Here is a 12251-nt window from a genome sequence, read left to right as displayed (position 1 = left end):
ACCAAAAGTTGGACAGAACTGAGCACACACACATGTAGGCCTTCTAGGAGTCAGTATTAAAGAAAACAAAGCCGTTATGATGGCAGGTTGTTTAGATCAGTGGATCCTATGGGCATTCTCTGGACCGGCAGCATCTGCATCCTTTGGGCATGTTAGAAATGCCAGTGCTTGGACCCCACTACTGAATAAAAAGTTCTGTGGAATCTCAAGGAAAACAAAACAAATGAGCAAACCAAAATAGAAGCCGACTCATAGACACAGAGAACAAAGTGTTGGTTGCCAGAGGAGAGAGGGACAGAGGGATGAAGGGGACAAAAAGGTAATTATGTGAGGTCATGAAAGCCTATTAGCTTGATCGTGGTGATCATTTCACAATTAAAGTGATATGAAACCATCACCATTGTGTTCCACAACTTACATATATACAATTTTTATCAATTATACCTCAATAAAGCTGAAAAAAAATTAATTTAATTTTGATTCTGGGGTGGGGCCCAGTAGTCTGTGTTGGAACAATCCCTTCCAGTGATTCTAACTTAGAGTAATTGAAACCGTTGGTTTACATAAAGCCACAAAGGAAACTAAATGATTTTTTTTCAAATTGCAAAGGACCACCAAAAAAGGGAGACGCATATAGCAACACTAACTTTGGGAGCATACTATCATAAGAGTTCAAGAAATAATACAGAGATATCGTGTTAAATAATAATAATGCCTTACTTTCAGAGCATTTTATAACACTATGTATAAAACACTTTTCCACATATTATTGTCCTGATAGCACCATGGGTTGTTTGTCAAACATATCTTATAACAGGTCAACTTTCTAGAGATAGTGACCTATAAAAAGTGCTGAAAGTCAGGAATATAATTTACATACATCAGTGATAAAATGACACTTTGTTCAATAAAAAAATATGTGATGAAATATGAAAATATCCTGAAAAGGTTATGCTGCATTTCAGGAAAGTACAGGTCTAGGTGTAACCATTGCTTTTTTTTTTTTTTAATTCTTTTCTATTTTTCTAGTCTTCATATTGGGTGACCTGCAAGTACACTCAGGGATATTGTCTAGAGTGTAATTTTTCAACAACAGGAAAAAATTTTTGTAACCATATTACTAATCCTTGTGACCTACATCCTTCGAAAGGAGAATTCTGAATGAAGCTTTAATGCTTATGAATACTTTTAGCTCCATGGCCTATTTGTTATCCCTAGGAGGTGGGTATTTAATCTGTCAAACATTTGTAAAACACCAAAAGCAGTATGGCCTTTGACCTGGGTCACTAAAATGGTACCCCATTCTAGTGACTTTTTGATTTCACCCAGCAGGATCCATACATTTGTACCGTGCCTTATGAAGCATTCAGACAAGAGTATGATCTTTGACTTCTGGCCACCTGTGTCCCATACTTTTTGTGTGAAAGAAATAAATGACAGGCTTGGAGATTAAGCCCAGCTCTCCCTTTTTATTCAGGTGTATTGCCAGCTGAGTTGAATGACCCATGGGTGCATTAACTTATAATATTTTTTACTGTTATAACTTTTAGCAATGAATGTGTTACTGACAAATTATCTTAACATTATATGTCAAAAACAGGTTTTATTCTTTGGTATGTAGGTATATCAATTCAAAAAAAAATCTAACATAGTACACGCACACATACCTATCCATCCTTAATTACCGCATGTGTTTTCCATATTAATGTCATCATCATTGTTTTTGAATCAAGGATCTTTGACGTTTTGGAATGGTTTCCAAGGGTTTCCAAGAAGGTTTCTATATTACTATTCCAGAACCTATCCTGGGGATAGCATTTGGAGAGTCTATTGTGAGCAAGTTTCATTTTATCAGTTTTGAAAAGTTCTATGAGAATCTACAGCAAAAGCTCTCACTTAATAAAGCATAACATCTAACTCATCAGTTGTCTATCACTTTAATTCACTCATTCAAGGGATGGTTATTGAGTCTCCCTTGTACCTAGATCTATTCCAGGCACTGTGGAAAATATAAAGAAGGGCTTCTTCCCTTGAAAAGTCTGATGAATGAGCTAAGACAGATGCACAAATAACTGCAGCCTAGGGTCAGATGGCCCATGTTCTATACCAGAGGTGTAAGCAATGGTTTATGAATGCTTTGCTAAGGAAGAGAGAGTGGCTTTATGGAAGAGGTGATATTTATCCTAAGGCTTGAATGATACACAGGACTTCAACAAATATAAGTAGAGAGAGAAAATAATCCAATTAAGAATAAACAGTGTGAACCATTAAAGAGAGGAAGGAAAAAACTGAGACTTTTAAGCAAATGTCAAGTAGTCCATACTGAACTGATAGTAAAGCAACTGAAGAAAAGTCAGGAGACCTAAGTAGAAAACATGGAAGGAACTAAAGTGAAGAGAATACTGAACACCACATTAAAGAATTAAACTTTCCAGGAATAGGGAGTTGAGAGTCATCAGACTTTTTTAAATCAAAGGAATAAATTCTGGCTAGAGGTTTTCCAAATAAGATTGTACCAATAGAAAAGATCACCATTGTTAAAAGTCATGTCAAACAGCTTTCTACTTCCCCAAATCTTAAACTTGTTAGTGATATGAATGTCTGTTTCTACTTCTCGTGTCTCTGTTTTCTCATATGGAAAAAATTGGAATAGTTCCTTTTCTCTCAGGGTCCCTGTGAGAATTTATTCAGGGAATACATGCAATGCATCCTAATAGAGGATCTGGACTATATGAAGGAAATAAAAATTCTTTATTTTTCTCCCAAATTTTCATGAATGGGGAATTGAAGACTGGGAGTAGGAAGATAAAATATAAATATGAATCAAGGTGGTAAAAGAATATACACATTTTATTTTTAATATGTTTGTATGAAATATACAGATTAATCTACATGTTTATAATATGTAGATGCAGCAGAATATTTTTTTGGTCTAATTTATCCTACCTTATTTCAACATCACAGGTGAAAACTGAAAATTTTGCTTTAGTTTTAAATCATAAATTTTAACCACATATGAATGTTCTCTGATACTTGTTTACACAAGTCAAATGAATCCCTTTATTAAGTACTTAGTGTTGTCTCTTAACTTACATTAGATAAGCTATACTACTTTGGCAGAATTCTGAACAGCTTTAACCCTTAAAAGGAAATGATTGCTACCCATACACATACATATATCTAGGATAGTATTTACACAATCTTGACACACACTGCATATGGAATCCCATAAGCAGGTCAATCGATTTGTTAATTTGTTGTTCAATGTTAACACAATTCCCAGCTCCAATATGAGCAGTCTGAAACATGTACATAAGTTATTTTTTTCCTGCTTCTCAATTCAAGGAATGCATTTAAAAAAATTAAAATGGGTCTCTGTGAGTGACTGAATGTCTCCTGTATCTGACTCAGCATCCGGTTTTTAGCATCCCCCCACCAAAAACCCTCTTTAGTGAATTGCACTGACTTTTTGAAGATTAAATCAGTAATAAATAATGTGACTTCAGATTTTACCAATTTGGCTGCATTTGAACAAGTCACCAGTTCCATTAGAAGATGTCAGCTGGAGGTTCTTACAGGAGGGATTAGTAGTGTTGGGATAAAAACCAATGTAAATAAATAAAATTAATAAAATCAGAAATACTTACATCCTGAACATTGCCAAATCCGGTTCTCAAATTTTCTCTTCTCAAATCTCTGCCCTACCCATAACCTCTCCATCATGCCCAAATCTTCTCTTGGCAATGTCCAAGATGGTTAAATGAAGCTGGTGAGGGACTAAGACTAGAGGCCTGACCAATAAAAGGCAACAGAGCAGGGAGTGACAAGGGCAGGGGACACAGCTGAGGGGCTGCAGAGAACCCTCAAAGTGACGACTCTCACCTGTGAGCTCCGTGGACGCATTCCTGCACCCTGCAGAGTCTCAGGGATACCTGGTGGGTCTCTGCTTGTCCTGAATAAGACCTGTTTGCAGGCTCAGAGATCTGAGTCTGGAATCACCCCTATATTTTAGAAAAATTTACCTACTTTATTAAGGCATAACTGATACAGAACACTTGTGCATATTAAATGTAAGTTTTATAACTAGATGGGTTTGGAGATTAATATACCCGTGGAACCATCAGCACAGTCTATTGCCATAAACATACCCATCAAATCCAAAAGTTTCCTCCTTCTGTGTTTATTATTATCACATTGGGGGGAGGTGATACAAATACTTAATATAAAATTTACCCTCTTAAAAATTGTTCAAGTACAGTGTTGTTTACTATCAGTCCCCATGCTGTACAATGGAGCTCATCTTTTTATTTTAATTGGAGTATAGTTGCTTTACAATGTGGTATTTCTGCTGTACAACAAAGGGAATCAGCTATATGTGTATATATATCCCCTCCCTCTTGGACCTCCCTCCCAAACCCCTCCATCCCACCCATCTAGGTCACCTTCCTGCATAACTGAAACTTTGTACCATACATCAACTTTTGCCAGGGAAAGTTTATGTAATATAAATTCTGCATTTAAATATATACTAGAAATGCACAGTCCAAATAATTATGTAAAAACATTGTGATATCCTACTGAAAATAGATGGACAGAAGAAGACAATAAAGAAGGGAATCTATCCAGCCTTGAATTTCCTTCTTTTTATTTCATCACCTTTCTCTCCACCCTTCACACCTCTTCTTTCCTTGTTCTTTTCTAATAATTCAGGGATGAAAATTGCTATAAGTGCAAGAAATTTAGGTATGCAACGTGATGATTTGATATACATACATATTGTGAAAAAATTCCCACAATGAAGTTAACACATTCATCAGTTCACATATTTATCTTATGAGTTTCAGTTCTGTCTTAGCAAATTTCAATTATGCAATACAGTGTTATCAACTATAGTCAACATGTTATATATTGGATCCTCAGAATTTATTCATCTTGTAACTGAAAGTTTATATCCTTTTACCAATCACTCCCAATTTCACCCACTCCCAACCCCTGGTAACTGCTTTTCTACTGTCTTTATCTATGAGTTTGCTGTTTTCCTACACTCTGTTTATTTCAAAATCTTTAGTGTTAAGTGTGATTTTATGAGAAACTGATACATCCATGCACGTTGAGTCACTTCAGTTGTGTTCAACTCTGCGATCCTATGGGCTGTAGCCCGCCAGGCTCCCCTGTCCATGGGATTCTCCAGGCAAGAATACTAGAGTGGGTTGCCATGCCCTTCTCCAGGAGATCTTCCCAACTCAGTGATCGAACCATGTCTCTTACATCTCCTGTACTGGCAAGAGTGCTTTACCACTAGTGCCACCTGGGAAGCCCATGAGAATCCAATACATTCTAGATAATAGGAAGGTAGGATGAACTTGACTACTCTTGGGGATATGCTCTGACTTTATATGTTTATTAGCCAGTGGAATATTGGGATTATAAAAAGATAACAAACGTGTTTTCTATTAAACGAACAATCAGATAAATTGAGATTGGGAAGGCCCCATCCAAGCAAGTTGGCTTGGCCATAAACTATTTTTGAAAATTAATTTACTAGAATTATATACATCACCCTTGGGTCCTTAGTTCATGGCACACTATGGTGAAAAATACATCTTTCACGTGTGTCAAGCCTTCAGAGCTGACTACCATATACCCTGGACCTTTATAACTTCATTAAGTTGACAAATGTCACCTAATGAGACCTCCTGGGAAATGATTCTGGTATACATTGTCCACAAGGGATAACTAGACATCCATTGTAAGTGTGTTTTGTTTGTTATAATCTTACCCAGGCTTTGTTGTTGTTGTTGTTGTTGTTGTTGTTGTTGTTTTGAGTAACATTGCTTTCCACTGCCGTGTCAGTTTCTCCTGCACAGCAAAGTGAATCAGTCATATGCATAAAATTTCCTTCCCACTTAGGTCACCACGGAGCACCAGGTAGAGTTCTCTGTGCTATACACTAGGTTCTCATTAGTTATCTATTTTTATGCCATGCTAATCGTCTCTGTATTGTTCCAATTTTAGTATATGTGCTGCTCAAGTCAGCACCAGCTTATTTGACTTATATTTATCAGTGGTCAGTGTATAAAATTATTTTATATTGATTGATATCATTTGTTATGTATTTGGCTAAAATATTAAGGCCATAATGATAAAATAGAATTTATTGATAAAACATTTTATTGCTCACTATAAAAGCAAAACTGAGAAAATATTTGCAAGATAGCTTTAAAATCTGTGCTTTTAAATGAAAAGGAGCTTTTTAAAAAGAAGTTTCATCATCTAATTTATGGAAATAGTAGGCACCAAATAAATTTAAATGTGTTTTTTTCAATTATAAAAAAGTACTTAGATGCTTCTAGGACAAGAGGCATAGTTCTGGCTATTATGGAGAGTACTTTAAAAAAATGACAGTCTAGCATAGGAGTTGGGCCATGATAGAGAGAGTAATAATTGTCATACCAGAGTTAGGATAAATCACTGGGGAGAAAAAGATTAAATCCAGATGGGCTCAGGAAAGTCCTCTGTATGGAGATGGTGTTTACACCAGTCTTTGAAGGATGGAAGTTCTCTTTCAAGTCACGTTCTTAGATACATTTATATCGTACATCTGATAAAATACTTTTCTATTTTGTATTAGTTAACATATCTGAAATGTGCTTTCAGCATGCCTGACTCTGCCCAGTTTGGTCAGCGCTACACAGATTTGTTTTCTGAATTAATCTATATATTGGAATGTCTTTGTTTCCATTTGTTAACAAGATTGAACAAATATTCACAGCTGGCTCAGCCCTGCCTCTCTGAAGTCACAGTAACATCTTCCAAAGTGAATATTAATGGTTATTACCAGTGTCTGATTAAATAAAGAGTTTGTCTAGCATTACAGCTAAATATTAATTAATACTTGTGTTATAATGTTGACAATTTGAATCTTATATGATACCCAACAGATATTAGAAACTCAAGAAATATTTTCAAAAAATATTTTAGTGAATTTTAATTGGTTTATCTCAACATTTATATTGGGAGAAGGCAATGGCACCCCACTCTAGTACTCTTGCCTGGAAAATCCCATGGACGGAGGAGCCTGGAAGGGTACAGTCCATGGATCGCTGAGGGTTGGACACAACTGAGCAACTTCACTTTAACTTTTCACTTTCCACTTTCATGCATTGGAGAGAAATGGCAACCCACTCCAGTATTCTTGCCTGGAGAATCCCAGGGACGGGGGAGCCTGGTCGGCTGCGATCTATGGGGTCACACGGAGTTGGACACGACTGAAGCGACTTAGCAGCAGCAGCAACATTTAGGCTAAATATACACTCTTTTTTTCCATAGCTTTTTGAGGGTGTATGTGCTAAGTAGCTTCAGTCGTGTCCGACTCTGTGCAACCCCACAGACGGCAGCCCACCAGGCTCCTCCGTCCCTGGGATTTTCCAGGCAAGAACACTGGAGTAGGTTGCCATGCCCTCTTCCAGGAGATCTTCCTGACCCAGGGATCAAACTCTCATTTCTAATGTCTAACCTGCATTGGCAGGGGATTCTTTACCACTAGCATCACCTGGGAAGCCCAGGTTTTAGAGTACGAAGGAACAAATAAGCCATTTATATATGGTAAAGTGCTGATTGGCAGGAGTTGGCTCACCAATTTATTTGTAACCATCAGGCTGGAGGAGCAGTTAGGACTCAAATGTGATCAGATTCCTCAGGCACGTTAGAACTGCAGCATTGAGTTGCTGTCCTCATGGCAAGCTTCCTGCAGTTTATCCTGCTTATTTGTCCTAAGCTACTGGCTTGGGAAACCGACTTTGGATTAAGATATTCAATTCTCACTTCTACATCTATCCATCTAAAAATGTTTACCCTGATCCAGCATTTGAATGATGAATCCAGCCTTATTAACCAGCATACAGTACTGTTAATATTTTTGCTTTCCTAATTTAAAATTTTTATTTTCTGATTCTGTATCTGCCCTTGCTCTTCACTTGAAAATTCTTCTTGAACTTCCACAGTCTCCCCATTTGATTTTTTTTCCACCTTTTGAGACAGATTCTTCTGTTTTCATTCCTTACACATAGGCCTATTAAAGATGTTCTTTTGTAACCTCTTATAGCCTCACTCCCATCATTGTTTCAAATGGAGATCAAAGAAGCAGCAATGTTAACCGTTCTAAACTCTGATCTCTGTGCATCTGGGCATTTCTAAATTACCATATTAACCCATGCTGGTAACTATAAAGATTCAAATATTTTATAACAGTTGTAACTATTCCAGAAAAATAAAAACATTAAGTCCAACACGTAAAGTAAAAGCTCTTCTACAATACAGAAATGAGTTTCTTGTATTTATAAGTTTTTCAGTGGTATAAATATTGTTTTAACTTGAAAATATGCCAACTTAAAATATATCACAGAAAAAGTTATAATAATTATAAAGGATAGATATTTCAAGTTGACTGAGAATCACTGGAATGTTTTCAGTATTACTGCAATGGAAATTTTACTTCTTAGAGTTATGAAGATCCTACCACATAATGAATGGATAAATACCAAATTCTCTCTGTGCTCCAGAATGATGTTTCTTATCACAAAATATTTACTTTGTCTACTTTCATAGCTGATAAAAAATCTTGCTCAATGCCAATTTTCTAGACAATTCTTCCACTGTATTATTAACAGTAAGAGTTCCTCATTTTCTTTCTTCCATTCAGATGAAGCACTAAAAGAAAGGCCACAAACTCTGAAATCACCTTATAACAAGCAACATGACTTGGGTTCTACAACTTTTTCCATGAGACAGGAAGCAATTGAATGTCTCCATGGCTTTATTGAAACTTTTTATAAGTCTAGACAAAAACTTACACAGAAGCTGGTTGCAACCTTGTAACTACAGAATGAATATGTGCAGAATGACTCTCCACTGAGAGTCAGTAATTCCAGTTACACTCATGATCTCTGGGAGTAGACCGGTTTATTTGTTTGTAACTTAGTTACAATTCCAAATATTTTTGAATCTTGATTTAAGCTTCATGAAACTGAAGATTTCATAAACTAGTGAAAAAAATTAACTTGGTATTAGGACTTCATTTTATACTTTAATTCACTTGTAACACTATATTATAATTTGATGATGCATTAATATTTTCAATTTTTGATTTTTTATCTACATACAAACAGATTTTGTTAGCATTTAAGTAAGATGACTATTACATAGAAATGCATGGATTATGAAATGCTTTTTAAGATCAGAATATTTATTTTAAAAAACCAGTCTCTATAAAGACAAAGTTATTAGGCAATAACCAAGATGTCTTTGTAAATCATCAGTAGTGTTTTGTGATTAATGGCCCATTGATAGTTGAATTTGCCTCTTAAAAGAAGCAGCAAATCAAACCTATTTGACTCCTGGTAAACTTTGGTTTAATCCTGTATGCTGTGTCTGTCATTGAATCAGTATTGCTAGGTCTAATAAGGTTGAAATGGGTTATCAGAATAGGAAGTTAGGTTGATTAAGATAAGTAACAGAAAACGATCATATCTATTTGGGGTAGAAAGTGGTAAGTCACTATACTGCTGCTGAGTCGCTTCAGTTGTGTCCGACTCTATGCAACCCCAGAGACGGCAGCCCACCAGGCTCCCCCATCCCTGGGATTCTCCGGGCAAGAACACTGGAGTGGGTTGCCATTTCCTTCTCCAATGCAGGAAAGTGAAAAGTGAAAAGTGAAAATTGAAAGTGAAGTCACTCAGTCGTGTCCGACTCTTCGCGATCCCATGGACTGCGGCCCACCAGGCTCCACAATCCATGGGATTTTCCAGTCAAGAGTACTGGAGTGGGGTGCCATTGCCTTCTCCAAAGTGAATATAAGGACACAGATATTCTATGGGAATAAGTTAGTGCCTCCAAAGTTTCTAGAAACAGAAACTTTGTTTCTAGAAAATCTCCAAATTGCTTCCCTGCTTCTGCATATTGGCTATGTGACATCTGCTAAACTACTTTCACTCTAAGCAAATTAACTTCCTTTATTTCTCTCATCCGGAGGGCAAGTGTATCATAATCTTTCCAGTTACATCCAAGGTCTAGCCTTGGTCTTAATTCTAAGACCGAGGGAGAGACTCCTATTAACTGTTTGGTTCTTTCTCCTGGTCCAATTATTTTTAAAGAGAGGCCAAAGGTATGTTTTGCCCAAACATAATGGGGTAGTGTCAGGTGGGATACAATGCCTGTACATGTAGAGAGAGTTTCTCGGAAAAGGCGAATCATGGTGAACTGGGAAGACACCCAATACAAAACTAAGTCATTATTATGATCTTATCAGATTTTATTAGCACATTAAAGAAAACACATTCATAACTGTTTTGAAAGGAGCTCTCATGCAAAGAGCTTTCCTGTCGATAGAGAAGCATAAAGATTAGGTAGATAGGGTTTCTACTCTCTAAGTGCTTATAATTGGATGTTTGTGGTACTTGACAATTTCATTACCTCACTGTTGGCTATGGGATTATCACATATTCATGGTACAAAATTAATATTTACCAACTTAAAAAGTACTCTATTTTACTTTTTTAAGCATATACATAATAGTTGCATAGTTTTATGTGTAAGTTTACTAATGATGATTTCAGTAGACCAATCAAACAGCAATAAGAGACAAAATATTTGAGAAGTCAGGGAATCATTAACTTATTCGTGGTGTGATTGCTGTTTTACAGATCCAAGAGGTCTGTAAGATACAGAAGAGTTGACTCCATAACTCTTCTACAAGGTCAAGGCCAGCTTTCGATAATCTATCAGCAATTTTAATTGATTCTTAAAATTGTTAGAAAAGTGTATAGATCTTATTTGCATCTATACAAAAGGCTTCCCCAGTGGTTCAGTGGTAAAAGAATCCGCCTGCAATGCAGGAGATGTGGGTTCAATCCCTGAGTTGGGAAGATTCCCCAGAGGAAAAAATGGCAACCCACTCCACTGTTCTTGCCTGGAATATCTCATAGACAAGGGAGTCTGGCAAGCTACAGTCCATGGGGTCATAAAGGTCAGACACAGTTGAGCTATTGAGCACACAAACACATACAAAAGTGTAAAGCTATAGGGAGAGTCACTTCTGGTGAGTCAGTGGCTCCCTTTGGTCCCTTACTCTCACCTTGTAAAGCTGACGTGGATTACAGGGCTCCTCATTCCCAAACCGTCCATGCCTTCACATCTCAGACTGAAAGACAAAATCCTCACTACAAGAGAAGGCAATGGCACCCAACTTCAGTATTCTTGCCTGGAAAATCCCATGGGTGGAGAGCCTGGTAGGCTGCAGTCCATGGCGTCGCTAAGAGTTGTACACGACTGAGTGACTTCACTCTCACTTTTCACTTTCATGCATTGGAGAAGGAAATGGCAACCCACTCCAGTGTTCTTGCCTGGAGAATCCCAGGGACGGAGGAGCTTGGTGGGCTGCCGTCTATGGGGTTGCACAGAGTCAGACACGACTGAAGCAACTTAGCAGCAGCAGCAGTAGCATGCGCCCAAGACCTCACAAAGTCTCCTCCTCCCTCTTTGCTCTCTGAACTGATCTAGAACCTTCTCCTGCCCATTCGACTTCTGACACACTGCTCTTCTCAGTGTCTCTCAAACATCCCCAGAAGTTTTTACGTTTGCAGTTTCATCTACAAGTACTGCTCTTTTCTCAGATGCCTGCATGGCTCCAGGCCTCATTTTCTTCAGGTCTAAAATAACAACACATTCTCCACAGCCCAGCCTTTTCTATCCCAGTTGCTTTATTTGTCTCTGTATCTGGCGTGCAACATACTCACTCAAACTAAAGCATGAGGGACTTTGTTTAATTTAACTACAATTTTCTGTCATAGAGTTTTAAATCATTTTATAAAAACATTGAACCTAGGAAAGTTGTGAAATCATGTTGGGAGATCTTTTAAAAGTGGGAAGTTCTTCCCAGTCTTTAGCTTCTCTAGTGCCTCAGATGGTAAAGAATCTGCCTGCAGTGCAGGAGCCCTGGGTTCCATCCCTGTGTTGAGAAGATCCCCTGGAGGAAAGGCAACCCACTCCAGTATTCCTGCCTGGAGAATTCCAGGACAGAGGAGCCCACACATGTCCATGGGGCCGCAAAGAGTCAAACACAACTGAGTGACTAACACTCTCTTACCAGTTTGGGAGAGTTTATGAGCAATCTACCCTAAACTTAGTGAATAAGTTGTGATCACTTCACATGTTCTTGGTACAGGTGGTTGACAAGCAGTCAACAGGCAATGGAC

The 12251-nt window shown here is 37.5% G+C and overlaps 1 pseudogene; it reads right to left on the bottom strand.

The window, feature by feature from the left end:
- Nucleotides 1-5979: 5979 nt before the first annotated feature.
- LOC114116755 (U6 spliceosomal RNA) lies at nucleotides 5980-6039 on the bottom strand (annotated as a pseudogene).
- Between the last annotated feature and the right edge of the window lie 6212 nt (nucleotides 6040-12251).

The sequence above is a fragment of the Ovis aries genome, chromosome 10, assembly GCF_016772045.2.
Source record: "Ovis aries strain OAR_USU_Benz2616 breed Rambouillet chromosome 10, ARS-UI_Ramb_v3.0, whole genome shotgun sequence".
In the NCBI taxonomy this organism is placed as follows: domain Eukaryota; kingdom Metazoa; phylum Chordata; class Mammalia; order Artiodactyla; family Bovidae; genus Ovis; species Ovis aries.
This window is presented reverse-complemented; position numbering and strand designations above follow the sequence as displayed.